This window comes from Protopterus annectens, chromosome 5.part0 (assembly GCF_019279795.1).
Source record: "Protopterus annectens isolate FY-2018-M chromosome 5.part0, PAN1.0, whole genome shotgun sequence".
In the NCBI taxonomy this organism is placed as follows: Eukaryota; Metazoa; Chordata; order Ceratodontiformes; family Protopteridae; genus Protopterus; species Protopterus annectens.
The window spans coordinates 1,407,899,965-1,407,927,377 of record NC_056735.1 but is presented as its reverse complement, the minus strand read 5'-3'; the positions used below and the strand labels follow the sequence as shown (position 1 = coordinate 1,407,927,377).

The window sequence follows — 27,413 nt, the reverse complement described above, 5'->3', positions numbered from 1 at the left end:
GCCGGATTCCAAAGTCTGGGCCCGGCGCCGGCTGACGTCGCCTCCTCCCCGACGTCAGAGCGGCTGGGGTATAAAAGCATCAGCCAACGCCATCTTCCTCAGTGTTTCTAGCCCCAGATGCCAGGTGCCCTCCAAGGAAGGCTAAATTTAGAACTGGATAAAATTTCCAGACATACACAATAGCAATAAACAGATACACCATAACAGATATCCCCAGCTAAGTATAAAAGGAGGGAAGTGGACCCAATACACAGAGGGGTAGGAGGGGGGGGAACCTGACTGCAGTTGCATATCTATCGGACATCTACATTTATGGTAGGTACAAAACTATACTATGTCCTTCAAGAATGCAACTGCAGTCCTTACATATGGGTTGAATACCATAGCCAAGCTGGGGGTGGTAGACTCTAAGATAGGGATGGTGTAGCTAAAATGCCCTGCAGGACTGCCGAAGCAAAGCCTGCTCGGGATCTGGAATATAAAGGCAGGTTGTAGTGCTTGGAAAATGTATGCACGGAGCTCCATGTAGCAGCCTCTAGAATGTCCTTTGTAGCCACCCCTCTTAAGAAAACTGTGGAGTTGACTGTAGCTCTGGTGGAGTGTGGCCTGATATTGGCTGGCACACCCTTTCCATAAAAAGAATAACAGAATCTGATGCAATGTCCAATCCATTTTGAAATTGTTTGTTTGGAAATTGCCTTTCCTTGCACTCCAGGAGCGTATGCTACAAATAGTTGGTCAGACTTTCTATTTGCCTTTGTTCTGTCCAAGTAGTAGCGCAGTTGTCTGTGAATGTCCAAAGTGTGCAGCAGCTTTTCCCCTTTATTTTGAGGATCGGGGAAGAAAGTAGGCAGGTGAATTGCTTGATTTAGAGACACCCTGGATATCACTTTTGGCATAAAAGAAGAATTGGTTCTTAAAGAATCCCTGTCCTGATGAAAAATGAGGAATGGAGGTACGGCCATGAGGGCCTGTATCTCCGAAACTCTTCTTGCTGAGGTAATTGCCAACAGGAAAACTGTTTTCCAGGAAAGAAATTGCAATTCTGAAGATGCTGCTGGTTCAAAAGGAGGAAGAGTTAATTTTTCCAATACGAAATTGAGGTCTCATGCAGGCACTGGTGCTTTTCTGGGAGGCTTGATATTCTTTATCCCCCTTAGAAATTGTCTTGGCAAAGGATGTGAACAGGTGGATCAGTGTTGTATTTTGCTGAAATTGCTGATGCGTGTATTTTTATGGAGGAATAGGAAAGTCCATTATGCAGCATGTCTGCCAAGTATTCCAATATCTGTGGGATGCTCATTACTGATGCATCCTGTCCCTTGTTGGTATTCCAGATGCTGAATCTCTTCCATTTGGCTGAATAAGTCTTTCTGGTGGAAAGTCTGCGTGCTTCCAATAATATCTGTTGAACTTCCTTGGAGAGAGAGATATGGGGAGAAATCATGGGACCCTCCAAGCTGTCAGCTGTAAAGTTTGCAGGTTGGGATGAACCGTCCTGTAATTGTGCTGAGTCAAGAGTGGAGGCCATTGAAGCAGGGGCCACGGCTTGGTGCAAGTTATGCTCCTTAGTAATGGATACCAGTGCTGTCTTGGCCAATCTGGGGCTATTAGGATGCCTTTCGGTTGCTCTGCTTTGATCTTCAGTAACACCTTGGTCATTAATGGTAGAGGTGGGAATGCATATATTGTTAGGGAGTTCCAGCTGAATGAGAGAGCATCTATTCTCCAGGCTTGTGGATGATGTGTCCTCGAGCAGAACTTTTTCAGATGATGATTGAGGTGGGAGGCAAAGAGGTCTATGTCCGGCCTCCCCCATGCTTGAGTTACTTGTGCAAAAATGTCTGGATGCAACATCCATTCGTGCGGATCCAAGATGTTTCTGCTTAGACTGTCTGCCAGAACATTGTCCCTGCCCGGAACAAACTGGGATTGCAGCTGTATGTTCAGTTTCAGGGACTTTTCCCAAAGAGTCATTGTTAGTCTGCAAAGGGGGTAGGAATGAGTACCTCCCTGTTTGTTTATGTACCACATAACAGTGGTGTTGTCTGTCTTTATTAGTAGATGACCTTGTTGAAGATATTTTCCGAAGGCCTCGATTGCATGCATTACTGCTAACATCTCTTTTTGATTGATGTGTAGATGTACTTCCTGGGGAGTCCATTGCCCTTGAATACATCTGCCTTCCATGTGCGCCCCCCATCCATGGTCTGAGGCGTCTGTTGTAATGGTTTGGCTTGCTTGAGGTTTGTTGAAAGGCATACCTTGGTTTAACTGGCTTGCTTGTGCCCACCACAGAAATTCCCTTTGTAGACATGGGATGAGTGGGATAATTGCTTCTAAGTTGTGGCTGTGCTGAGACCATAAACTTTTTAGGTACCATTGTAGTTTTAGAACAAACCAGGCAAAACAGGAATGCAGGATAAAAATTTATTCCGGTACCTCGGCCCCAACAGCCTTCAAAGGAATAACATATAAGCTTCCAAAAGCAGTATATATACTAATACTAGCAATTAGACATAATTACATATCATTGAAAAATGATTAAGGCAACATCCAGTTTTAAAGGGACAAAACACAATTCATATCCTTCCTATAAACTCTATGACAATAACATGCCTATCAAAATGTCTTAAAATAATAGTTAAACATTTATGTTAACTTCAGCTTCAGAAACACACGCATGATATGCTATCAGCTTCAGAAACACACGCAACGTCTTCCGTTTTTGTTTTGGCTATGAAAGATGTTAACCGAGCTGTTACTAAGGTCGAGGGAGAGGTAATAGCTAGGAAAAAGAAGAAGCTTAATAGGGACATTACAGATTTCAAGAATAATTGTATTTATTCTTGGCAACGTCAGCGTAACCGTAAAAAAAGTGCTAATGGTATGTCCCGAGGCAGATTGTCAGAGGGAGGTTCACGTAGTGGACGTGACTCCTCTGTATCGTCATCAGATACGGCAGGTGGAAGCAAGAAGAGCGTCTCTTTTGAACGAGTGGATCTGGTGAGTGAAAACGGCTTGGAAGAAGTAGAGGAAGAACAAGGAAGATGGAACTTTCGGCACGGTGCAAAAAATAAATTTCGACACAAGGGTCGAAACAAAAGGTACTGAGTCTTATGCTCAAGCGGATGCTTTAACATGTGTTGTTTGTTCATTAACTGGTACTGGTATTGGGCGCACTACTGATTGTTTGGTGAATACAACTGCCTATGACATTTCTGGTTTATATGGCGAGAGCATTATGCATGAAAATACGCATCATGCTTCAGTTATTCCTGTCGTCAATGCTGGCTTGAATGTTCGAGTTAATGCTTTAACACAGGCTGTGCGTTCTGGTTTGGGGCGTACTGCTGACAGTTTGGCGAATGCAACTGTTAGTGAAGCTTCTACTCTTCATGGAGGGGGCATTTTGTTTGACAATACTTATTACTTTTCAGCTAACTTTACGAATAGTAGTTTGACCTATGAAAATAGTAAAGATGGGTCCAGTATTTTGAATTTAAGTGATTTTGTCCTCAAGCCTGAAATGATTACAGTTCTAAATTTGGGCAGCAAGTTTGTTCCAACGAAGGTTCCTGCTCTTTGTGATATTCTTCTAGATATTAAGCGTTTTTGCAGGAAATTGCATTTAAAAGTGTTTTTTGAGAAAAAAAGTATTGCAAGTGAAGTTTCTGATGTAAGAGCTGCTGATAGTCATTCTTTAGCCTGTATTGGTAATGTAGCTAGTAATTCTACCATTTGTTCAAGTGATGAAGATGATTGGGATGATTTGTCCATTCTCTTTGATCCATTGCTGGAGATTTCAGTACACGAGGTTATGGGAGAAAATATTTTGAATAATCCCAGTCAAGGAGATGTTATTTTATTGGAAAGAGATGATGGGGTGGGTTCAGTGGTTATTAATTCAGGGAGATTCTTTACAGGATATGGAAAATTTACTTTACCTATACTTCCTAGCCGTAGCAATTTTTATCCACCTAAAAACTCATCAGTTTTGAGGACATTTGAGCATGTCCTATGTAAAAAGGTGGAGTTGGAGTATGCCAATTTCATGAAGAAATATTTTTCATTTAATTTAAATAAATTAGAATGGAATGCTTTAAAGGAAATGAAAGAGGCTGCCAAAAAATATGCTTTTTGCATTGCAGACAAGGGGGGTAAATGGGTAATCTTAAATAAATGCCATTACCTTAAAATGTGTTATGATTTGTTATGCAATGATGAAGTATATGTTGAACTATCTAGTAACCCCATCCTTGAGTACAATGCTTTATTGCTTGAGATTTTAGAGAGAGGTGAGAGACTTGGATTTTTGAATAGTAATGACGCGTGAAAACCTTTTGTAGCCAATCAGAGATCCTAACTTTTACACCATACCTAAAATACACAAGAATGTGTCGGATCCACCAGGTCGACCTATTGTGTCTTGTTGTGGTGGTTATTTAGAATATGTGGGGATCTTTTTGGATAGTGTGTTAAAGGAATATTTAAAATATGTTGTGTCCCACATTGTAAACACAAATCAATATTGTGAAACAATCAGAAATTTTGCATGGCATTCTGATTTTTATTGGGCCACAGTTGACGTCAAATCCTTATACACTAATATTAGCAATAAATTGGGTTTAGAGGCCATAATGAAAATTTTAGGCGAAGGTCCACGAACGTCATTTATAATTTGTCTTCTAGAATTTGCTCTCAATCATAATTATTTCACATTTGATAATAAGTTTTTTCTTCAAGTTGATGGTACTGCAATGGGAGCAAGCTTTGCTCCATCGTATGCCATCTTATTCATGTCAGTATTTGAAAATAATTTTTTGTACTCCTTGCCATTCTTTAAAAATAATGTCATTTCTTATTACAGATTTATAGACGACCTTATTTTTATTTGTAGAGGGGATGTCTTGGAGTTTGATAAGTTTATGTCAGACTTGCACAAAAATGAATTTGGTTTAGAATTTACCTACATTACCAACAAAAAGAATGTTCAGTTTTTAGACATTCTGCTTTATGTGGACAAACAGGGGTATGTTCAGTTTAAACCGTTTAGAAAAGAGGTAGCTGCTAACAGTTTTCTCCATGCGTCAAGTGCACATCCTAGACACTTAGTTGAAGCACTGAATTTAAAAGAGTGTATGAACATACCTCTGATTCAAAGTTTGTGAGTTTGGAATTTGATTTGGTTTATGAAAGGCTATTAGATAGAGGCTACTTGGAAACTGTGCTAAAGAAAGCTAGAGCAAAATTTGAATATGATCAAAATCATCATATTGTTAAGACATGTAATACTAATTATATAGAGAGGAATAAAAATAAGGAAAATAGGATATTTTTTGTTACAAAATTCTCATTATTCTCTGATATTCTTTCTGATATTGTCAACTTTTTGTGGCCTCTAGTTTGCAACAATGAAGATGTGGGTCATCTTTTTCCAAATCACGTTTCTTTTTCATATGGCAGATATTGTAATTTAAAAGAAATCTTGAAATTCAGACAGTTTGGTAATGATAGGCATATGTCAAATTTGGAACAACAAGTTGGCATGTTTTCATGTGGCAAATGTAAAATATGTAGGAGGGTTAAGAATCTTTCAGGCAGTACCATAAATGGGGTCAAATATTTTGCTGAACACAAATTTAATTGCTGTTCTTGTGGTGTGGTTTACATCATTGGTTGTGATTGCTTAGTACCAAAATATTATATAGGTCAAACTAAGCGACAACTTAAAAATCGTATATTAGAACATATAGGAGATGTACGTAATGAAAGAATAAGTAGTCCTATATTTGAACATTTTCAAAAAATACATAAAGGGTCTGCAGATTCACTATTTTTCAGTGCTTTAGCAAAACCTAATGTTTCTTTTGGAGGTAATTACCTTAAAAGTCTACTGAATTTAGAAAGTAGATTTATTTTAAAATATGGAACATTAAAACCTAGAGGGCTTAACTTAGAAGTTAACATAAATGTTTAACTATTATTTTAAGACATTTTGATAGGCATGTTATTGTCATAGAGTTTATAGGAAGGATATGAATTGTGTTTTGTCCCTTTAAAACTGGATGTTGCCTTAATCATTTTTCAATGATATGTAATTATGTCTAATTGCTAGTATTAGTATATATACTGCTTTTGGAAGCTTATATGTTATTCCTTTGAAGGCTGTTGGGGCCGAGGTACCGGAATAAATTTTTATCCTGCATTCCTGTTTTGCCTGGTTTGTTCTACAACTTATGCTTTGAGTTGCTGTTGGTCTTCACCATTGTAGTTTTCTCATGTGTAGTCTTGCCAGTGGAATCAGTAGAATGCAAGATGCCATGAAACCCAGGGCCTGCAGGATCTTCCTTGCAGTCATCTGGGTGAGCTTTGCTAGGCTTTTGAAGTAATGTGGTAATTGTTCTTGCTTCTCTTCTGTGAGGTAAGCCATTTGTGATTCTGTGTCTAGTTTGTCTCCTAGAAAAATTATTTGTTGGGATGGCAGTAGTCTTGATTTTTGTAAATTGACTGTGTATCCCAAAGCCTGCAGTAAGTGAATGACATAATTCAAGTTTTTTGTCAAGGCTTGCTTGCTGTCCGCTTGTATAAGGCAGTCGTCCAGGTAAGGGTATATTTGTATCCCCTGGAGTCTGCAGTGTGCAATTACTGATGCCAGGCATTTCGTGAATACTCTGGGCGCAGTAGATAAGCCAAAAGGAAATGCTGAGAATTGACAATGCTCTGATCCTGCAAGAAATCTGAGGTATCTTCTGCAACTGTGTCGGATTGGGACATGCAGGTATGCCTCCTTGAGGTCCAGAGTAACCAACCAAGACCCCTTGCCCAGCATGGGAAGGAGTTGCTGTAGCGTCAGCATTTTGAATTTTGGTACAATGAGAAAAGTGTTTAGAGCGGACAAGTCCAGTATAGGCCTCCATTGCTTTTCTTTTCTTGGAACAAGGAACAGTTTTGAGTAAAATCCCTGGCCTTGTTCCTGTGGAGGAAACTTTTCTATTGCTTTGATTTGTCTCAGTTTTGAAACTTGTTCGAATGCCTCTGCCCTTTGATTTTGTGGCAGGTTTGGCATGCCTTGTCTTGTTGGTAAAGTATGGAAGTGGAACCTGTAACCTTGGTCTATTATGTCCAGAATCCATTTGTCCTTTGTTAAAATGTGCCAATTTTTTGAAAATAAGGATAATTTTCCGCCTAAAGGTGCTTCTCTTTGAGCCTTGGTTGGCGGTGTCAAAGTCAAGTCATTGTGATTGTCCTTGTGGAGCAGGGAAGTCCCTGCGCTACCTCTTTGATTAGTCGGTTGCCATTGGCGTCCCCTGTAGGAGCCTCTGAATTGCCCTCTTCCTCAGGCACGCCTGTTTTTTCCCCTTTGAAACTTGTCAGTGTCCGGAAAGGACCAGTTCTTAGAAGGCCAATTCCTGCTGAACCTAGGTGGCTGAACCTGGAGAAAATCCTTGACTGTTTGCACTGATTTAGCCTTTTCCTCAATTGATTTCAACACATTCTGAGCATTAGCACCAAATAGCTTGTGTTTTTCCAGAGGTGCATCTAGAAGCTTTGCTTTAACATGATCTGGCAATGCCTATTCTTTCAACCATGCATGTCTACGTATGACAGCCCCTGTCATAGCTGCCCTACATGAAGCTTCCAATGCATCATAACCACACTGAAGAAAATGATTGCTAACCTGCTTTGTGTTATGGACCAAATCCTGCAGGGCCTTTCTATCTAAAGGCTCAGGAGAGGCTAACTTTTTCTGTAAATCATCCATCAAGAAATCCTGATACTGAAACATATGAAAAAGGCAGTTAAGGGCCCTCATGGCAAGTGTGGATGAGGTATAAACTTTTTTGCCCCACCTCTCCAGGGACCTAGCTTCCCTGTCTGAGGGCAAAGGATTTTTGGCCGAGGATGTGGCCACCCCCTTGAGCCCCTGGGAAATTGTTTCCAGATCAACAGAGTGGGCCTTAAAGAAATGTTTGTGAGTTTCAGGAACCCTGTAGTATCTGTCTGGCTTGACAGGGGCAGGGGGGAGAGAATCAGGAGAAGCACTCGAATCTGAGTACACATCATCCAGTACATCTAACACTGGAGGGATAGCTAAAGGCCTATGTTGGGGAAGTTTAAGGAAGGTACGAAGCAGTTTCCTGGAGTCAAAGAATTCCTGGCCTTGCCACTGAAAATGCTCTCTCATGGAGTGGAGAATTTCCCCAAAAGAAATATCCACAGGAGGAGAGAGAGGGGGAAATGAATCCTCCGCATCAGAATCCTCGTAGGCCTAGAAGGACTCTTCCTGGGTGTCTGAGTGATCAGAGTCACCAGAGGCTTCATCTGAAGAAAGAGTGTCTGTATGTTCAACCCTGGGCCTTTTGTCAGAAGGTGGCCGAGAACCTCTGTCAGGATGGGCCTGGGAGCCTCTGATTAAAGAAATTAAATCTGCAGCTAAAGTCATGATTTGTTTATCAGTAGTGGGCTGAGGCAAGGCTTTAGGAGGGTGAGACTTAGCCTGGCTAGCAGCCTTAGCACGTGTGTAGGCCTTGATAGACAGACATAGGGGGCACTAGCTGCCCCACGTGCTGGGGTAACCCTGTCCACCGGTATGGTCTCAGGCAAATCTTGGGCTTCAGTTTCTGGAGGAAAATCAAAAACCGGCGCAGGCTCCGGGGCCGGAGTGATCGGTAAAGCGGTGTCGTCGGTCCGGAGCGGTGGAACAACCGCCTCAGAACAGACCGATGCACTCGCGGGAGTTTTTGGCGTGGTGTCGGTGGAAGTCGCGGGCCGAGAATGTCGGTCCCGGTCCTTCCGTTTTTTGGAAATATGGGTTGTCGGTTGTTTCGACGGCATAGTATAAGAGTATTTGTCGCCAAAAAAGTCTTCAGCAAACTCTGCCCGGCGCCTGAGTGTGCGCTTATTGAAGCAAGCACAGGCAGCACAGGCCGAGACGTCGTGGTCTGGGCCAAGGCAGGGAAGGCAGTAAGAATGGAAGTCCTTATGAGGTATTTGTTTACTACAAGACAAACAGTTATTAACTTTTTCAGTTTTTTCTGACATCGGCTGAGGCAAGAAAAAGATCCCCAACGGGGTACTTAGCTTTATGATGACTTCGGATACGTAAAACACAGGAGCTGACCGACCGGCACTTGCGAACTGCATCTGCTTTGGGCACCGCGCGGCAAGAAAGACTGAGGAAGATGGCGTCGGCTGATGCTTTTATACCCCAGCCGCTCTGACGTCGGGGAGGAGGCGACATCAGCCGGCGCCGGGCCCAGACTTTGGAATCCGGCCGACCGAGGGCTGCCTGAGGCAGGACAACCCATATGTAAGGATTGCAGTTGCATTCTTGAAGGACATCATGTGCTTACACCACTATGGAAAACCAAACATAATATAGAAAGATGCACAGCCTCATGTTTATGTGAACCTGGATTACTTAATCGACCAACAGAAAAACATTCATATCAACCCAGAGGCAGTGCAAAATTAAAGGTTACTGCTTAGTTGGTATAACACAAGCCACTTTTGAAATATTTCCAGATGGTACAAAAATCATACACAGATCCATATTTTGCTATGTCAGCAATTAGGGGTCGTCAGACTGCATCTGCTGCATCCAGTGTGGGAGATAAAAAGAAGTGATGTACCTACCATAACGTTCCATGTTAGTTGTCCATCTCACCTTCCTTCTTGCTGGATGGGTTGAGCCGATCCTCAGCTACGATTCGGCCACTTACTATAGCTCAAGAGCTCTTTACTGGCTCAAAGCTACCCCTTATCCCAGAATGCCCAGCGCCAGCTACCCAGATCTCGTTTGAGCTAGCTCACACTAGACATAATTATAGGAGATATTCTATTAATAAATCTGGATATACAGTTAATTATCATAGTTTGGTTAAGAAATAACTAATAAAATAAATTAGCCAGTGAAACGACTGAGAAACTCTTCTCAATCCCCGAGAGAGGGGGAAGAAGGGACGGAAGCAAGAAGGAAGGCGAGATGAAGGACAACTAACATGGAACGTTATGGTAGGTACATAACTTCATATGTTAAGTTGTCCAGTCTCGCCCTCGTTCTTGCTGGAAGGGACAGCGTCCCTAGCACCTCAATCCTGGGTGGCTCATTGGAACAGACTCTTCAGAAAGTACAGTTTTGTACCTACCATAAATGTAGATGTCCGAGAGGTATGCATCTGCAGTCCTAACAAATGGGTTGTCCTGTCCTCAGGCAGCCCTTCGGTCGGCCGGATTCCAAAGTCTGGGTCTGGCCTCGGATGATGTCGCACTTCACCCGACGTCATAGCTGCAGTTCTTCGGGTATAAAGGTATCAGCCGACGCCATTTTCCTCAGTGTTTCTTGCCCCAGATGCCAGGTGCCCTCTAGGAAGGCTAAATTTGGATGAATGTAAAAGTTTCCAAATAACAGGGAGCAAATAAAAATAAACATGTATGTACATATATACAAACAAATACACCATAATAGATTCCCCCAGCTAGCTAGAAGATGGGCAAATACCCTAGGAGTACCACAGAGGGAAGGGAGGGTAATCCTGACTGCAGATGCATACCTCTCGGACATCTACATTTATGGTAGGTACAAAACTGTACTATGTCCTTCAAGGATGCATCTGCAGTCCTAACAAATGGGTAGAATACCATAGCCAAACTGGGGGAGGAGGTAATAATAAGATTATGGTGTAGTTAAGATCCCTTGCAAAACAGCAGTGGCAAAACCTGCTCGGGATCTGGAGTATAAGGGTAGATTATAATGCTTGGCAAATGTATGCACGGAGCTCCAAGTAGCAGCCTCTAAAATGTCTTTGGTAGCCACTCCTCGTAAAAAAGCTGTAGTAGTGGCTGTAGCCCTTGTGGAGTGAGGTCTGATGTTTTCTGGAAAATCTAAATCTAATGCAATTTCCTATCCACTTCGAGATTGTCTGTTTTGAAATTGCTTTTCCTTCCATTCCTGTTGCATATGCTACCAGTAACTGGTCAGTTTTTCTATTGCGCTTGGTTCTGTCCAGGTAGTAGCGCAATTGTCTATGTACATCCAAGGTATGTAATAGTCTTTCTCCCCTGTTCTGTGGGTTGGGGAAGAATGTAGGCAGGTGGATAGCTTGGTTTAAAGATACCCTGGAGACCACCTTTGGCATAAAAGTAGGATTAGTTCTCATGGACACTATCTTGATGGAAGATAAGGAAGGGCTGTACTGCCATTAATGCCTGTAATTCAGAAACCCTTCTTGCTGAAGTGATTGCAAGCAGGAAAGCAGTTTTCCATGATAAGTACTGTAATTCTGCTGTTGCTGCTGGCTCAAAAGGAGGGAGTGTCAACTTTTCTAGCACAAAGTTCAAGTCCCAAGCGGGCAATGGTGGCTTCCTTGGTGGTTTTACATTTTTAATTCCTCTCAGAAACTGCCTGAGTAGAGGATGAGAGAAGACTGGAGGATCCATGTTGTATTCTGCTGAAATAGCTGATGCATGAATCTTAATGGAAGAATAGGACAGGCTATTGTGGAAAAGTTCTGCCAAGTATTCCAGGATGTTAGCTATGTTTACCAGTGACACATTTTCTCCTTTTGCTGTACTCCAAATGAGATATCTTCTCCATTTTGCTGAATAAGTTTTCCTTGTCGAGGGTCTGCGAGCCTCCAAGATAATGTCTTTAACCCTTTGAGATAAATCTGGGTTATTTTGTCTTATGCAATGTTCCAGGCAGCTAGCTGCAGCGTTTTTAGGCTTGGATGCAGGGTTTTGAAGTTGTTCTGTGTTAGCAGTAAGGGAACTAGGGGCAGAGGCCATATTTGTTCCCAAGACATACTCCTCAGTAATGGGTACCAATGCTGCCTCGGCCAGTCTGGAGCTATCAGGATGATCCTTGGCCGGTCTTCTTTGATCTTCAATAGCACCTTGTGCATCAAAGGAAGAGGTGGGAATGCATATGCTGTCAGGTTTTTCCAACTGAAAGATAGGGAGTCCACCTTTCAAACAAGTGGGTGGTATGCCCTTGTGCAGAATTTTTTCAATTGGTGGTTGTGTGGGGATGCGAATAAGTCTATTTCTGGTAGTCCCCATTTCCTTGTAATGGATTTGAAGATGTCTGGATGCAGCATCCATTCGTGGGCATCAGTGGTAGTTCTGCTTAGGATGTCTGCTAGTATATTTTCTTTCCCTGGTACAAATATTGCCTGTAGCTGAATGTTGAAGCTCAGGGCCACATTCCAGAGGTCCATTGCCATCCGGCATAGAGGGTATGAATGCGTGCCTCCCTGTTTGTTGATGTACCACATAACTGTGGTGTTGTCCGTCCTTATCAGCAATTGACCCTGTCGAAGAAACGGTCTGAATGTCTGAATTGCCAGTTTTACTGCCAGCATCTCCTTTTGATGTGTAGGTTCAGCTGGTCTTGAGTCCATAAGCCTTGTATGCACTTGTCCAGCATGTGTGCCCCCCAACCGAGGTCTGAGGCGTCCGTGGTGATAGTCTGGCTTGGTTGAGGGCTGTGGAAGGGCAGTCCCTTGTTCAATTGACAGGCCTGAGCCCACCATTGGAATTCTTGCTTCAGGCATGGAATTATTGGAATTTGGATTTCTAGGTTGTGCTTGTGCTGAGACCATAAATTCCTTAGGTACCATTGCAACTTCCTCATATGTAGTCTGGCATGTGGAATCAATATTATGCAGGATGCCATGTAACCCAGGGCTTGCAGGACTTTCCTTGCTGTTAGCTGGTTCTGCGTTGTTAATGCCATGAAATAGAGAGGAAGGTGCTTCTGTTTTTCTGCTGTGAGGGATGCCATTTGATTTGATGTGTCCAGTTCTGCACCCAAGAAAGTTATCCTTTGGGATGGCATCAGCCTTGACTTTTTTATATTGACTGTGTATCCCAAGGCTTGTAGTAGATGAATGACCTTTTTCAAATCTTTTGCTAATTTGTTTTTGTTGTCCGCTTGTAACAGGCAGTCATCCAGGTAAGGGTAAATTTGAATTCCCTGAAGCCTGTAATGAGCAATTACTGATGCCAGGCATTTCGTGAATACTCTGGGCGCAGTAGATAAGCCAAAGGGCAATGCTGAGAATTGATAATGCTCTGATCCTGCAAGAAATCTGAGGTATCTTCTGCAATTTGGTCGTATGGGGACGTGCAGGTATGCCTCCTTGAGATCTAGAGTTACCAGCCAAGACTCCTTGCCCAGCATGGGAAGAAGCTGCTGTAGGGTCAGCATTTTGAATTTTGGAACAATGAGATATGTGTTTAGAGCGGACAGGTCGAGAATAGGTCTCCATTGGTTTTCTTTTCTTGGCACCAGGAAAAGTCTGGAGTAAAATCCTTGCCCTTGTTCCATAGACGGTACCTTTTCTATAGCTCTCATCCTTATTAAGTGGTCTATTTGTTCTAGAGCTTTTGTCTTTTGATTTGAAGGTAGGTTTGGCATTCCTCTCTTCCTTGGTAGAGTATGGAAGTGAAACCTGTAACCTTGGTCTATTGTCTGTAAAATCCATTTGTCTCCTGTGATGTGATGCCAGTTTTCCGAAAATAAGGCTAGTTTTCCGCCTAAGGGTGCTTCTAGTTGTTCCCTGGTAGGCGGTCTCAGAGCCAAGTCACTGTGATTGTCCTGTAGAAGTGGTAGTGGCTGGATCTGTGGCAATACTTCGCTGGTTGTTAGGCTGCCACTGACGTCCCCTGAAGGCACCTCTGGATTGACCCCTGCCTCTTGGGCGCCTATTCCTGCCTCTCTGTGCTCTGGTGGTGTCTGGAAAGGACCAATTCTTGGAAGGCCAGTTCCTACTAAACCTTGGAGGCTGGACCTGTAAGAAATCCTTGACTGTCTGGACAGATTTTGCTTTCTCTTCCACCTTCTTCAGCACCTGCTGTGCAGGGAAGCCAAACAAATTGAGCTTATCCATGGGAGCACCAAGGAGCTTTGCTTTAACATGGTCTGGTAAGGACTGCTTAACCATGCATGCCTTCTGATCACTGTACCAGTCATAGCTGATCTAAAGGAAGCCTCCAGTGCATCATAGCCGCATTTTAAGGAATGATTACTGACCTGCTGAATGTTATGTACCATTTCCTGAAGAGAGTTTTTGTCTAATGTTTCAGGCGAGGACAGTTTTTTTAGTTAACTGATCTAAGATAAATTCCTGATACTGAATCATGTGGAATTGACAGTTTAAGGCCCTAGCTGAAAGAGTAGCAGAAGTGTAAACTTTTTTACCCCATCTCTCTAAGGCCCTAGATTCCCTTTCAGAGGGGAGGGGGTTTTTGGCAGAGGAAGCTGCTACTGCCTTGGGTCCCTGAGAAATAGTTTCAGGATCTGCAAAAGGAGCCTTACAAATGATAATGTGTGTCCGGAACCCTGTAGTACCTGTCGGGCTTAGCAGGGGCCAGAGGGAGAGAATCAGGAGCAGTACAAGCATCATTAAATGCATCATCCACAACAGTAAGTACTGGAGGAATGGCTAAAGGCCTATGCTGTGGCAAATGCAAAAAGGTCCTAAGCCTTTTCCTAGAGTCTGAAAAATCCTGGCCCTGCCATTGAAATTGTTCCCTCATAGCATGCAAGGTTCCCCAAAAGAAAATTCCTCAGGAGGAGAGGCAGAAGGGATGGAGTCTTCTGCATCAGAGTCCTCATAAGGAGAATAAGGGCCCTCTGGAGGGATTGTATTTTCTGAATCAGAGGAGTAATCTGAAGAAACTGGCTCAGGGGGCTCTGCTCTAGGCCTCTTCTCTGGAGGTGGGTGGGAGGCCCTGTCAGGGTGAGGTTGGGATCCCCGGATCAAAGAAATAAGATCCTCTGCTAGACTAAGCATTTGAGTACTAGAGCTAGGCCTGTGAGAGGGGGTCTTAGCAGGCACATTCTTGGTTGATTTTGCTGCTTTAGCCCTGGCAAAAGCCTTAATCGACATGGATGAAGGGGGCCTAGCAGCCCCACGTGCAGGAGTAGATATATCTAAAGGAATAGTATCAGATAAATCCTGTGAACCTGCAAGAGCGGGTGGGATTTCAGTAGCAGATTCAGCCATGCTGGATGAGGCCTCGGTAGGAGGCAATTTTTCGGCCGAAGGAAGGACCGAGGACTCTGTTTCAGCCGAAACCGAGACACTCGCGGTTGACTTAACCGCGGTTTCGTCCAAAACCGCGGACCGCGAGTGTCGGTCCTTTTCCTTGCGCTTTTTAGTTAATTGCGAAGTCGGAGTTTCCGACGGCATGTTGTAAGCAAAAGCGGAGCCAAAAAACTCCTCAGCAAATTCCAACCGACGTCTAAGTGTCCGTCGGTTGAAAGAAGCACAGGCTAGACAAGCTGCTACGTCGTGGTCTGGGCCTAAACAAGGTAGGCAGTAAAAGTGGAAATCTTTATGAGGTATTTGTTTCCCACAAGTTACAGTTATTCACTTTTTCTGACATCGGCTGAGGCAAGAAAGAGTCCCCAATGGGGTACTTAGCTTTTTAGAAGTCTTCGGTAGTAATCTCTGGTTCTGACCGACCGGCACTTGCGAACAGCTTCTGCTTCGGGCGCCACGCGGCAAGAAAGACTGAGGAAAATGGCGTCGGCTGATACCTTTATACCCGAAGAACTGCAGCTATGACGTCGGGTGAAGTGCGACATCAGCCGAGGCCAGACCCAGACTTTGGAATCCGGCCGACCGAAGGGCTGCCTGAGGACAGGACAACCCATTTGTTAGGACTGCAGATGCAGCCTTGAAGGACATCCGTGGAACCAAAGGAAGCTCTGCCCTGGGAGACCACATCTACTTTGTAATGAGAAATGACTGTATGAGGATCTGCCCAAGTAGCTGCTGCACAAACTGAATCTATGGGCAATATAGATTGAAATGCTACCGAAGTAGCTTCTGACCTGGCTGAATGACCTTTGGGGTTTTGTTGGAAGATCTTTTTGTCCCAAATGGTACGTATGGACTATGGTGTCCGATAACCGTTTTGACAATGTTACTTCAGAAACTGAAAGGCCTTTGTTGTTAGCAAATGAAAGGAACAACTGATCTGATTTTCTCATTTCTTTAGTTCTATGGAGACAGAAACACGGTTGTCTATGCACATCCAGTTTGTTGTAATCTGTATTCTGCCTTGCTGGAATGATTAGGGAAAAAGACAGGGAGTTCAATGGATTGATTCAAATTATGGTCTGAACAAACTTTAGGTAGAAAAGATGGGGTAGTTCTCAGGGAAACCCTGTCTTTGTGAGAAACTACATATGGAGGGCAGAACACACAGGGCATTAAGTACTGAAACACATCTGGCAGAAGTAATAGCAAATAAGAAAAGAGTTTTCCAAGAGAGAAATTTCAAGGAACATGATGCTGCTGGTTAGAAGGGTGGCAGTATCAAGGAGGCAAGAACCAAATTGAGATCCCAAGGTGGAAGTGTCTCTTTCACTGGGGGTGTAAGTAGAGATGTACATCTCATGAAGGCCTTACAGAGTTTGAGAGACATTATGCTGGAGTAAGAAACTCCAACATGAAAATTTGACATGGCAGCCAGTTGTACTCTGGTGGTAGCAATGAAACAGTTCTGTTAGGAAGTCCAAAATCTCATGTACAGAAGCTGTAAAAGGATCTAAATTCCTGGATTCTGCCCAGTAAGAGAATCTTTTCCATTTGCTAGCATAGACTTTCCTTGTATTCGTCTTATGGGAGGAAAAGTACAGCTGTGTACACTTACCATAAATGTAGATGTTCGAGTGTATTCACTGTTGCAGTCATTACATTTGGGTAATCTGCTGGCAGGTTGCCCTCAGTCAGTCTGATTAACAAAGTCTTGGGTCCTGCGTCGGATGCTGTCCCTTCTATGACGTCAGGTCGTCAGGGCTATAAAACATGCAGCAGACGTCATTATATCAGCTTTTCTTGCCCCAGATGTCAGGTGTCCCCCAAATGGAGAGCAAAATACAATTAAAAACACACAAAAAAAATACCTCCAAACAAAAGCAAAAACACCCAAAAAGGCTTTTAAGCATAGCAAAGAAAGTAGAGGTATAGTATGAGAAAAAACAGGGGGCTGGAGGGTGGGTAACAAGGACTGCAACAGTGAATACACTCGAACATCTAAATTTATGGCAAGTGTACACAACTGTACTTTGTCCTTCATATTTCACTGCTGCAGTCATTACATTTGGGTAGATTCCCAAAGCTATGGCTGGGAGGATGGATCTATACAGCATTAGGACCAGCTATAAGGCCTTGCAGGACAGCAGTGGCAAAGCCAGCTCTGGATTTGGAGAAGAAAGGTAAATGGCAATGTTTGGTGAACATATGAACTGAGCTCCAGGTAGCAGCTTCTAGAACGTCTCTGGTAGGAACACCTCTGAGAAAGGCTGTAGAAGTAGATGCAACTCTGGTGGAATGAGATCCGATCCCTTGGGGAATAGTTTTACCATGGTGCATATAGCAGAAACGAATACAATGGCTTATCCATTTGGAAATAGTCTGCTTTGAAATCGCCTTCCCATCAGCCCCTGCAGCGAATGCCACCAGCAGCTGTTCAGATCTTCGTAAAGATTTTGTCCTGTTTAAGTAAAATCTAAGTTGTCTGTGTACATCCAATGAATGCAGAATCCTCTCACCCTTGTTCTGTGAATTGGAAAAGAAGTTGGCAGATGAATGGTCTGATTAAGAGCCACACTGGATACCACCTTAGGCATGAAAGATAGATTGGTCCTGAGAGAGACCCTATCCGCCTGAAAAATAATGAAAGGCTCCACTGCCATAAGAGCCTGTAATTCAGAAATCCTTCTAGCTGAAGTGACCGCTAAAAGGAAAGCTGTTTTCCAGGAGAGAAAATTTAGGTCTGCAGTAGCAGCTGGCTCAAAAGGAGGCAGAGTGAGTTTTTCCAATATGAAATTGAGGTCCCATGCAGGGGATGGAACTCTCCTGGGAGGTCTTAAGTTTTTGGCCCCTCTGAGGTACTGCTTTTAGCAGAGGATGAGAGAAGAGGGGAGGATTTGTGTTGTAATGAGCTGAAATGGCAGAGGCATGCATTTTTATGGAAGAAAAAGATAGGACCTTGTGAAGCATCTCAGTTAAGTATTGTAAAATCTGAGGAATATTGGGCATTGCTGTCCTTATTCCTTGTGATTGGTTCCAGGCACAGAATCTCTTCCATTTGTCAGCATAAGATTTTCTAGTACTAGGCCTTCTCGCCTCCAAAATGACATCCATCACAGGTTTGCTGAGGGATGCCAAGGGTGAAATTAGATGATTAGCCACGCTGCAAGGTTCAAAGTTTGGAGCGGAGTGTGCAGAATTTGGTTGTTCTGCTGAGGCAGTAGGTAAGGTGCCTGAGGCAAGTGCCACTTTGGAAGGTGTGACACATTACGCAGGAGTGGGTACCAGTGTTGGCGAGGCCAGTCTGGATCAATCAGACTCATTTTTTGGTTTGTCCTGTCTGACTTAGTAGAACTTTGGAGAGCAGAAGCAGAGGGGAAAAAGCACAGACTGATAAAGCATCCACTTTCCAAGCTTTTTTGTGATGAATTCTTGTGCAGAATTTGTCCAACTGATAGTTCTGGGGTGAGGCAAAAAGATCTATGTCTGGATTCCCCCATCTGCATGTTAACATGTTGAAAATTCGTGGTTCCAGTTTCCATTCGTGTGGGTCCATGAGATTTCTGCTTAGTTCGTCTGCCAGAGTATTCAGCTTTCCTGCCAGGAACTGAGCTTGTAGTTGTAATTTGTAGGTCAAGGTCGTGTTTCACAATGCAATGGCTAGTCTGCAAAGGGTGTAGTAATGTGTACCCCCCCCTGCTTGTTTATGTACCACATATAACTGTGGTGTTGTCTGTCTTTATCATTAATTGTCCTGGATGAAAGTAGTCCTTGAAGGCTGTCAGAGCAATTCTGTACAGCTAGCATCTCTTTCTGATTGATATGAAGGTGCATTTGACTTGGGCTCCATTTGCCCTGAATGCACTTCCCTGCCAGATGAGCCCCCCCAAGTATAGTCTGATGCATCTGTAATTAGGGTTTGGGCAGCAGGGGGTGGAGTGAATGGCAGTCCCTTGTTTTGGTGGCAGGCCTCTGCCCACCATGGGAACTCTAGTTGCAAGCAAGGAATGACAGAATCATTGTTTCCAGGCTGTGACAATGTTGACTCCATAAACTTTGGAAATAAAAATGGAATTAGAAGAATGCGGGAGGCCATGAACCCCAATGCTTGCAGAATTTGTCTTGCAGATAAGCAGGGTTTTTGTGGGCACCTCTTTGAAGCAAGTCACCAATTGAATTTGCTTTTCTGGCGTAAGGTAAGTCATCTGGGCAGTTGTATTCAAGCTTGCACCCAGGAATGTATTTTTTTGAGAGGGTACCAGTTGTGATTTCTTTTCGTTTATAGTGTACCCTAGACAAGTCAGAACCCTTTTTACAAACGCCAGATACTTCAGAAGAATGTCCTTGCTTTCTGTCTGAATTAGACAATCGTCCAGATATGGATATATTTGAATTTTTCTTTGCCTGCAAAATGCAATTACTGGAGCCAGGCACTTTGTGAAGACCCTGGGTGCAGTAGATAAGCCAAAGGGCAGTGCAGAGAACTGGTAATGCAAGTAGCGTACTTTGAAGCGGAGGTATTTTCTGCAAGATTCCCTGATTGGGATATGCAGGTAAGCCTCTTAAGTCTAGAGATAGAAACAGGCATCTATGCCCAGCATAGGAGGTAACTGTTGAGTCAGCATCTTGAATTTTGGAATGTCCAGAAATGTGCTTAGAGTAGACAAGTCCAGAATTGGATGCTATGGTCTTTTCTGGGTACCAAGAAAAGACCCGAGTAGAAACCTTGTCCTTTTTGCTCTTTTGGTACTGGTTGAATAGCCCCCATGTTCATGAGGGACAGAACTTGTTTCTGGGCCCCTGCCCACTGATTTAGGGGCAGGTCCGTTTGGGATTGGCAATGTGTGGAAATGAAATCTGTATCCCTGGGATATTATATTTAAAACCCATTTGTCCTGGGTTATAAGTTGCCAATTTTGAGCATGAAGTGACAGTTTTCCCCCCAAAGGGGCGGCTAAAAGCTAAGTGCTTGGTGAGTATAGAGGGAAGTTATTGAGACTGTTTACCATAGGGAGGAGCCTTGTTGCTTCCAGATTTGGAGGTGGAGGCACCCCAATGTTTTGTTCTATAAGTCCCTTGCGACTGAAACCCGGAGCATTTGGAATGTCTCTGTTTGACTTGAGTGGCTCTCGGTGGGACTGGAAAGGACAAGTTCTTAGTAGGCCACTGTCTACTAAATCTTGGAGGTTGCACTTGTAAGAAATACTTTACAGTTTGCATAGATTTAGGTTTATCTTCCATCTTTTTTAAAACTTCTTCAGCCTTATTAAAAATTTTGCTTTAACATGATCAGGCAGAGTTTGCTCTTTGAGCCAAGCATGCCTTCTTAACACAGACCCAGTTACAGCAGCCCTGCAAGAGGTCTCCAAAGAATCAAAACCACATTGCAAAGTATGTTTTCCAACTTGTTCAGCTGAATGTAATAAATCCCGTAAATCTTTATTTTCCACACAGTCAGTAATTAACATCATTTTCTGTAGTCCGATGATATGCTGTTGATATTTAAGCATATGAAATTGACAGTTTAAAGCCCTGATTGCCAAGGTTGCAGAAGTGTAAACCTTCTTACCCCATCTATACAGCGCCTTGGATTCTCTATCAGAAGGGGTAGGATTTTTAGCAGTAGAGGCCTTAATGCCTTTGGAACCCTGAGAAATGGTTTCAGGATCAGCAATAGGATTTTTGAAAAGGAATTTGTGGGAGTCAGGAACCCTTTAGTATCTTTCTGGCTTACAAGGAGCCGGAGGCAGGGAATCAGGAGCCATACTAGATTCTGAAAAAACATCATCAACGTCTAGAACAGGAGGTATTGCCAAAGGCCTATGCTGAGGAAGAAGAAGAAAATCTCTAAGTCTCTGTTTAGATTCAGAGAAATCCTGACTTTCCCAGTGGAAATGTTCCCTTAAGGTATGCAAAGTTTCCCCAAAAGCAAATTCCTCAGGGGGAGAAGCAGAAGGAATGGAATCTTCTGCATCAGAGTCCTCAGAAGTGGGTATAGACAAATCCTGTTCATTAGAAGAGTCAGAAGAAATAGAATCTTGTTCAGAAGATTCATAATCAATGTCTTGCCTAGGCCTCTTAGAAGGAGGGGGTTGGCTACCCCTGATCAGAGTTAATTAAATCTTCAGCCATTTTGATCATTTGTTTTTTAGGCATAGGTGCCTGCACATGTGGCCTAGGCATCTGTTTTTTAGACAGAGATTTAGATTTTGGCCTTAGTTTTGAAGATGGCATCAGTCTAATATACAAATCTGTAGGCCTGAAAACACCCTCAGAAGCCGGTGCCTGCACAGAGGCTCCGGACCCATCTAAGGTAGAGACATCCATGTGTTCCATAATTGAAGCATCTCGCGGCATACTGGATTCCAAATGGGTCTCAGTAGAGGCCTGCGAAACAGAAGTAGCAGGTATCAGGGCCTGCAAAAGCGCCTCACCGAGTACCAGTGAAATGGCAACTGGCTTAGAAGCATAGTCAGTTTTGGACCTCAACGGTCTGCCTTTTTCTTTGCGTTTTTTAGGTATTCCAGTAGTCGGATTGCTAACCAATGACATTTCTGGATAATTAAATCGTGAGCCAAAATATTTAGAAGCAAAAATATGCAGGCGTTTAATAGTGCGTTGATTAAATTTAGCACAAAACAGACAGCAAGGCACGTTGTGGTCAGGGCCTAGGCAAGGAATACAGTACAAATTAAAATCCTTATGAGTTATTTGCTTCCCACAAGTAATGCAATGATTAACTTTTACCGACATCGGTAAGGAGCAAGAAAAAGTCTCTCCAACGGAGTACTTAGCTTTTAGTTGAAGACTTTGGTTCTGAAACTCAAACGAAAATTTCAGGAGTCTGCCAACCGTACTTGCGAACTGCTTCTGCTTCGGGCACCACGTGGCAAGAAAGACTGATGTAAAGGTGTCGGCTGCATGTTTTATATCCCTGACTACCTGATGTCATGGAAGAAGGGACAGCAACTGACGCAGGACCTAAGACTTCGTTAATAAGGCCGAATGAGGGCACCCTGCCAGCAGATTACCCAAATGTAATGACTGCAACAGTTAAACACAAAGAATATCAATATCACGTACTGCTGGGGAAATATTGGGGAGCCTGGCTAGGATTGGAAGTGGAGTAACCAAGCTGTGAGCTTGAGAGATTGGAGGGATTGGTGTAGCCCACCTGATTGATGAATCAAGAGGTCCGGTAGTGAGTCCAGAATCCAAGGCTGGGCTAGAAGGTGGGGGTGAAGGAACACAAAGCAAATCTGTCGAGGCCAATAGGGGGCAATGAGGATCATTTTGCAACCCAACAATTTTGCTTTCTGAATGACTTTTGAAATTATTGGGAAGGGGGGAAATGCATACGAGAGTCCCTGAGGCCAATCGTGGACTAGAGCGTCCCTGGATGTCTGACCTGGAGGAGGAACAAGGGAGAAATAGCTGCTGCATTTGTTGTTGAAGGGAAAGGCAAAGAGATCGCAGCAAGGCTGGCCTCATTTGCGGAAAAAAGATAGACAATTTCCTGTTTCACAGACCACTTGTGAGGCATGAGGATAGCCCTTCTGAGCCTATCCGCTATTACTTTGGATGCCCCAAGGATATGCGTTGCTATCAGAAAACGTTGGGAGGAAATAACCCATTGCCACAGTCTGAGGGCCTCTCGGCACAAAGGGCAAGACTGGTTCCGCCCTGTTTTTGATGTACCAAACCACTGACATATTGTCCATCTGTATTGCAATAGTCCCGGGCAGGGAGAGAGTCTTGAAGAGCTTGCAATGCTAAGAGCACCGCTCTCATTTCCAGGATGTTGATGTGCAAATGGTACTCATTAGGTTGCGAAGTACCTTGGACCGTCTTCCCTAGATAATGCCCCCCCCCCATCAGGGGGGCGTCGTCCGTGGTCACTGTGGCGACCGGATGGGGTTCCATGAAAGGTCTGCCCTGAGAAACTAGTGGGGAGACCATCCACCACGAAAGGCGTCATTTGCAAAATTCCGTAATTAGCATCATGTGAGACATGGGTAACTCCTGGAAGGACCATTGCGTGAAAAGAATCCACTGAAGGATTCTCATGTGAAAGTGTGCTAAGGGGACTAGAAGGATGGCTGCTGCCATAGACCCTAGAACTTGAAGAACATATCTGACTTGAATTCTTTTGCTCCTCAGGAGAAGTGACACCTGTTTTCAAATAATGGAAACTCTTTCCTGAGGCAATTTTACAATCATTTTTTTCTTGTGTTTAGCTCTGCTCCTATGTAACAGATGGACAGGGCAACAGGGCAACAAGGCAGATTTTTTGAAGTTTATTGTGATACCTAGTTGAGCACAGGATGTGATGGTGTAAATCTCGTGCCTCTAAGTTGTTGCCTCGTGGTAGCAGCGAGGGGCCAGTTGTCCAGATAAGGAAACACCTGGAATCCTTGACGTCTCAGCTGAGCCATGACTACTGCCATGCATTTGAACACCCTGGGGGGGCTGTGGCGAGATGAAAGGGCAGAGCTCTGAATTGGTAATTACTGGCCCCTAGCTGGAAGCGTAGGAATCTCCTGGACCGTCTGTCCATTTTTATATGATGGTACACATCCTGAAGATCTATGGAGCACATCCAATTGTCCTGACCCAGAAAGGGGAGAATGGACTGCAGTGTTACCATCCGGAGCTTTTCTTTTTGTAAAGATTTGTTAAACCTGCTGAGATCCAGAATTGGTCTCCAGTCCCCTGTCTTTTTGGGCACTAAAAAGAATCTGGAGTAAATTCCGGATCCTACTTGGTCTGCGGGGACTTCCTGGATGGCTCTTTTTTCTAGCAATCTTGAAACTTCTGTGACTGCCTGATCCCTTAGACTGGGTGGAATATCTGGGATAAATTTTTTTGAAACAAGAGGGGGTTAATGAAAGGGAATCTTGTAACCTCCGGATATAATGGCTAGTACCCATTTGTCTTTAGTACTATTTTGCCAGGCAGTTGGGTACAATGAAAGCATTCCCCCAACTGCCTCCAGAGTTGAGCAGTCGGGCATCTCTTCAGGGATGTTGATAAGGTATGGAAGAGAACGTATGTCACCCTGATTTTGCAGACTCCCTCTGCCACGAGAGCGGCGTCAGCCATTATTTCCCCCTCTGCCCCTGGGGGGGAAATTCGCCACGTGCATTAGGCAAGGGTCCCTGGGATTTTCAAAACCACATCTTTCCACCCTTCTGACCTTTTGGGTATGGTCTGGTAGGAGTGGAAAAACGGACTCCGACATCAGAGCACGTCTTGCCTTCCTGCTGACACCTGGTAAGTGTGTCTTTTACCTGAGGCCCAAAGAGAGAGGCGCTATCAAAGGGGGTATTGGTGAAGGACGCTCTGAAAGGTTCCGCAAACTGACACAGCCGCAGCCAAGAATGTCTTCTAAGAGCTACTCCTGTTCCTGCAGCTCTACTCGCTTCATCAGCTGTGTATGAAATAAGCCTCATGGAGGAGTTGACTATTGAATTAAGAGTCACAAGCTGGGTAGCTACATTGGCTGAAGCTCCCTCAGCTATGGGATCTTGTAGAGTATCTCCAAGCTCTTTTATGAGATCCCTCTGAAACCTAGTAAAATAGGAAAGATAGTTCAGGGACCTAAGGGAGAAGGTCACTGATGAAAACATTCACTTCCCATATCTGTCCATCATACTAGAGTCTTTATTCAGTGGATGGACAGATGAGATTTCAGCTAACTCTCTCTTTGTGGCTGCTGCTACCACCATGGCATCAACTGGGACACCTTTATTTAAGAATTGTTTGTCTTGGGGAGCTGTGATTAATTTATTGGGTCTCCTCAGGACAGGTTCCATGGAATCTGGAGATGACCAAGCCTTTCGAGGTACTACAGAGACATGAGTGGATCAAAAGGTGGAGACACCCAGGAGGTGGAAGGTCAGGAACCAAATGCGTCCAGGTATACAGACTCATCCTTGGAGAGGGCTAGGGAAGTCCAGCTACACCTCTGCCTGAGAATCTCAAGGATGTCCAAAAAGGAAATCTTCAGAGGGGGAGCTTGGGGACTCCTCCCATTCATCCAGGTCTATATTGGAGGTGACAGACTCAGGGGAGTCTTGGTGCTTCCTCTTACACTTTTTCTTCAGGAAAGCCTGCTCAGAATGTTCTGGGGAGGTTTTGGAAGAAGAGGGTTCACTTGGGGCACAGGTTCCCTACGCTTTGGGGCTGGAGGAGGAGCAGAGTTTGTCACAGGCACCGAAGGGGATGGAGCCGATGGAACATATAGTGGAGCCATCAGTGGGGACAGCACTCTCCGCATGACCTCAAAGGCGTCACGGTCTCGACACAAGGAGGGCTCCAGCTCCGAAGAGACAGTAATACCTCCCTGCACCAAGGGCGATGGCTCTGAGGCCGATAAGGGAGCAGAGCTCAACTGAGCTGACACTCCGAGAGGGAGAGCGGGGTCGGACAAGGGTCCAATGCTACTTCCCCCCTCGGAGCCGACGAGAGAGCATCAGTGCCCAGATACCTCGATGGGTGGAAGAATCTAGGTAATCGGAGCCAACGGAGCCGATGACGATGTCATCGGAGCCGAAGGAATCACTATCGGAGCATCCATGGACTTCGGCTCCAAATGAAGCATTGTCGGAGGGGGAATCAAAGTCGAAATAGATGGAGCCGAAGCATTTTAGCAAGGGCCTGTGACTTAAGCAACCTGACCACTCTCTCCACATCTTGATCCGATAACCTTGAGGATCAAGATGAGTTGGAAGATGAGCGATGACTGGACTTTCTTTGAAGTTATGATGACTGTGGCACCAAGCGAAGCGACTCCAAAGGAGTAGACCTAGCTCTTTTGTGGCTCCGAGATGGCTCCAAAGTAACAGTTGGAGCCGACAGAGAGGTAGTCTTGTCGGTGCTAGCCGGCACAGACACACTTGGTTTGTCAAGCTCACTGGTCGGTTCCGAACATGGAGCCGATGGCTTGACTGGTTTCAAAGGTTTCACTGGCTGAGATGCTTTAAAAGCTGGACAATCGTGTTTTAATAACCCACAGAGGACAAGCTTTTCTGTTCCTGCAGGACCCTTGGACTAAAGGCATGACAAATAGCACAAAAGTCCTGCAGATGCAGAGTCCCCTAGCAGTAAACACTAGTGTGCCCATCTGTCAGAAAACTCTTCTGAAAGCATGAGTAACACTTTGTAAAACCAGAGGTGTTAACTTCCCTAGAAATTTTAGTAAAAGTCAGACTACAATAGAAAAACTAAAAATTAATAAAGAACTTAAAGGAGAGCCTCTAACTTAAATGGCTGTCCTTAAGGGGGGGAGGGGAAGAACTCTCTAAGTTAAACGAGTTCAGGGAGTAACAGAAGGCCTAGCGACTAAGGGGCGACGGCCAACAGCACAAAAGTAAAGCACAAGGACGAGATAAGGGGGGTTACAGTAAAGGAAACTTACAAACTATTACCAAAGAAGAATTATAAGCACAATATTTGAGTTTAAAAGAGAGAAAAAAAGTTATACTAAGCCTGAGCCAGTATTGATCGTAAACTCGCAGCTAAAGCGGCAAACGAGATCTGGGTAGCTGGCGCTGGGAATTCTGGGATAAGGGGTAGCCTTGAGCTATAGTAAGTGGCCGAGTCGTAGCAGAGGATCATCTCCGAATCCATCCAGCAAGAACGAAGGTGAGATTGGACAACTTAACATCAATTATTTATCCTGGGTGGTGGAAACAAACAGAACAGAGGCAATTCCTGCAAAGACATTTTACTGAAGATCCTTTCAGACCGCAGTCATAAACCACGCTCAGCTTCTAGATATATATCTAACCTGCAATATCTGGATAAGGTTCACTACTTAGCAAATGCTTTAAGCATAGGCATGCCTGAAGAAGGGTGCTGACGGAAGACATTGTTCTGCTGAAATGAGCCTTTACCTGTCCAGTAAAGTTATTCTATGCCTCTCACAGCAAAACAAGATGCAGTTTCCAAGAGTCTGCTTTGCTTGCACTTGACAAATTTTTTTGTAGCTCTGTTTCACACCTGTTCAGCTGCACACACCACACCTTTGCAGTACAACTTTTGTTTATTCTGCAATGCAGTGCTCCATAATCTGCTTTAGGCAGAAACTTTGGACAAGCAACTACAAAGTCACATAACATTAAATACAATACAGTTACTGTTTGATCAGCCACGTAGTTGCTATCACACAGGAGTGTTTGCAAAACATTCAACACCATGTTGCTTTCTCAAGACTACCTACTGTCATTCCACCTTACAACAGGGGCAGTGCTCTTTAAACCAACATTTGGTATTGACAAATGATTACACTTCTGTATCGTGTTGTCTCGGATGTATAAAATTGCTTGGCTTTTTCTGTCTTTTTAGTTATGAAGTTTT

At 44.0% G+C, this 27,413-nt stretch overlaps 1 protein-coding gene across 1 annotated transcript in view; it reads right to left on the bottom strand.

Moving 5' to 3' along the window:
- The window catches only part of TFDP1 (transcription factor Dp-1), a 1,398,147-nt gene that overhangs the window by 1,035,989 nt on the left and 334,745 nt on the right, over positions 1–27,413 (bottom strand). The gene's annotated exons all lie outside the window — the stretch shown is intronic.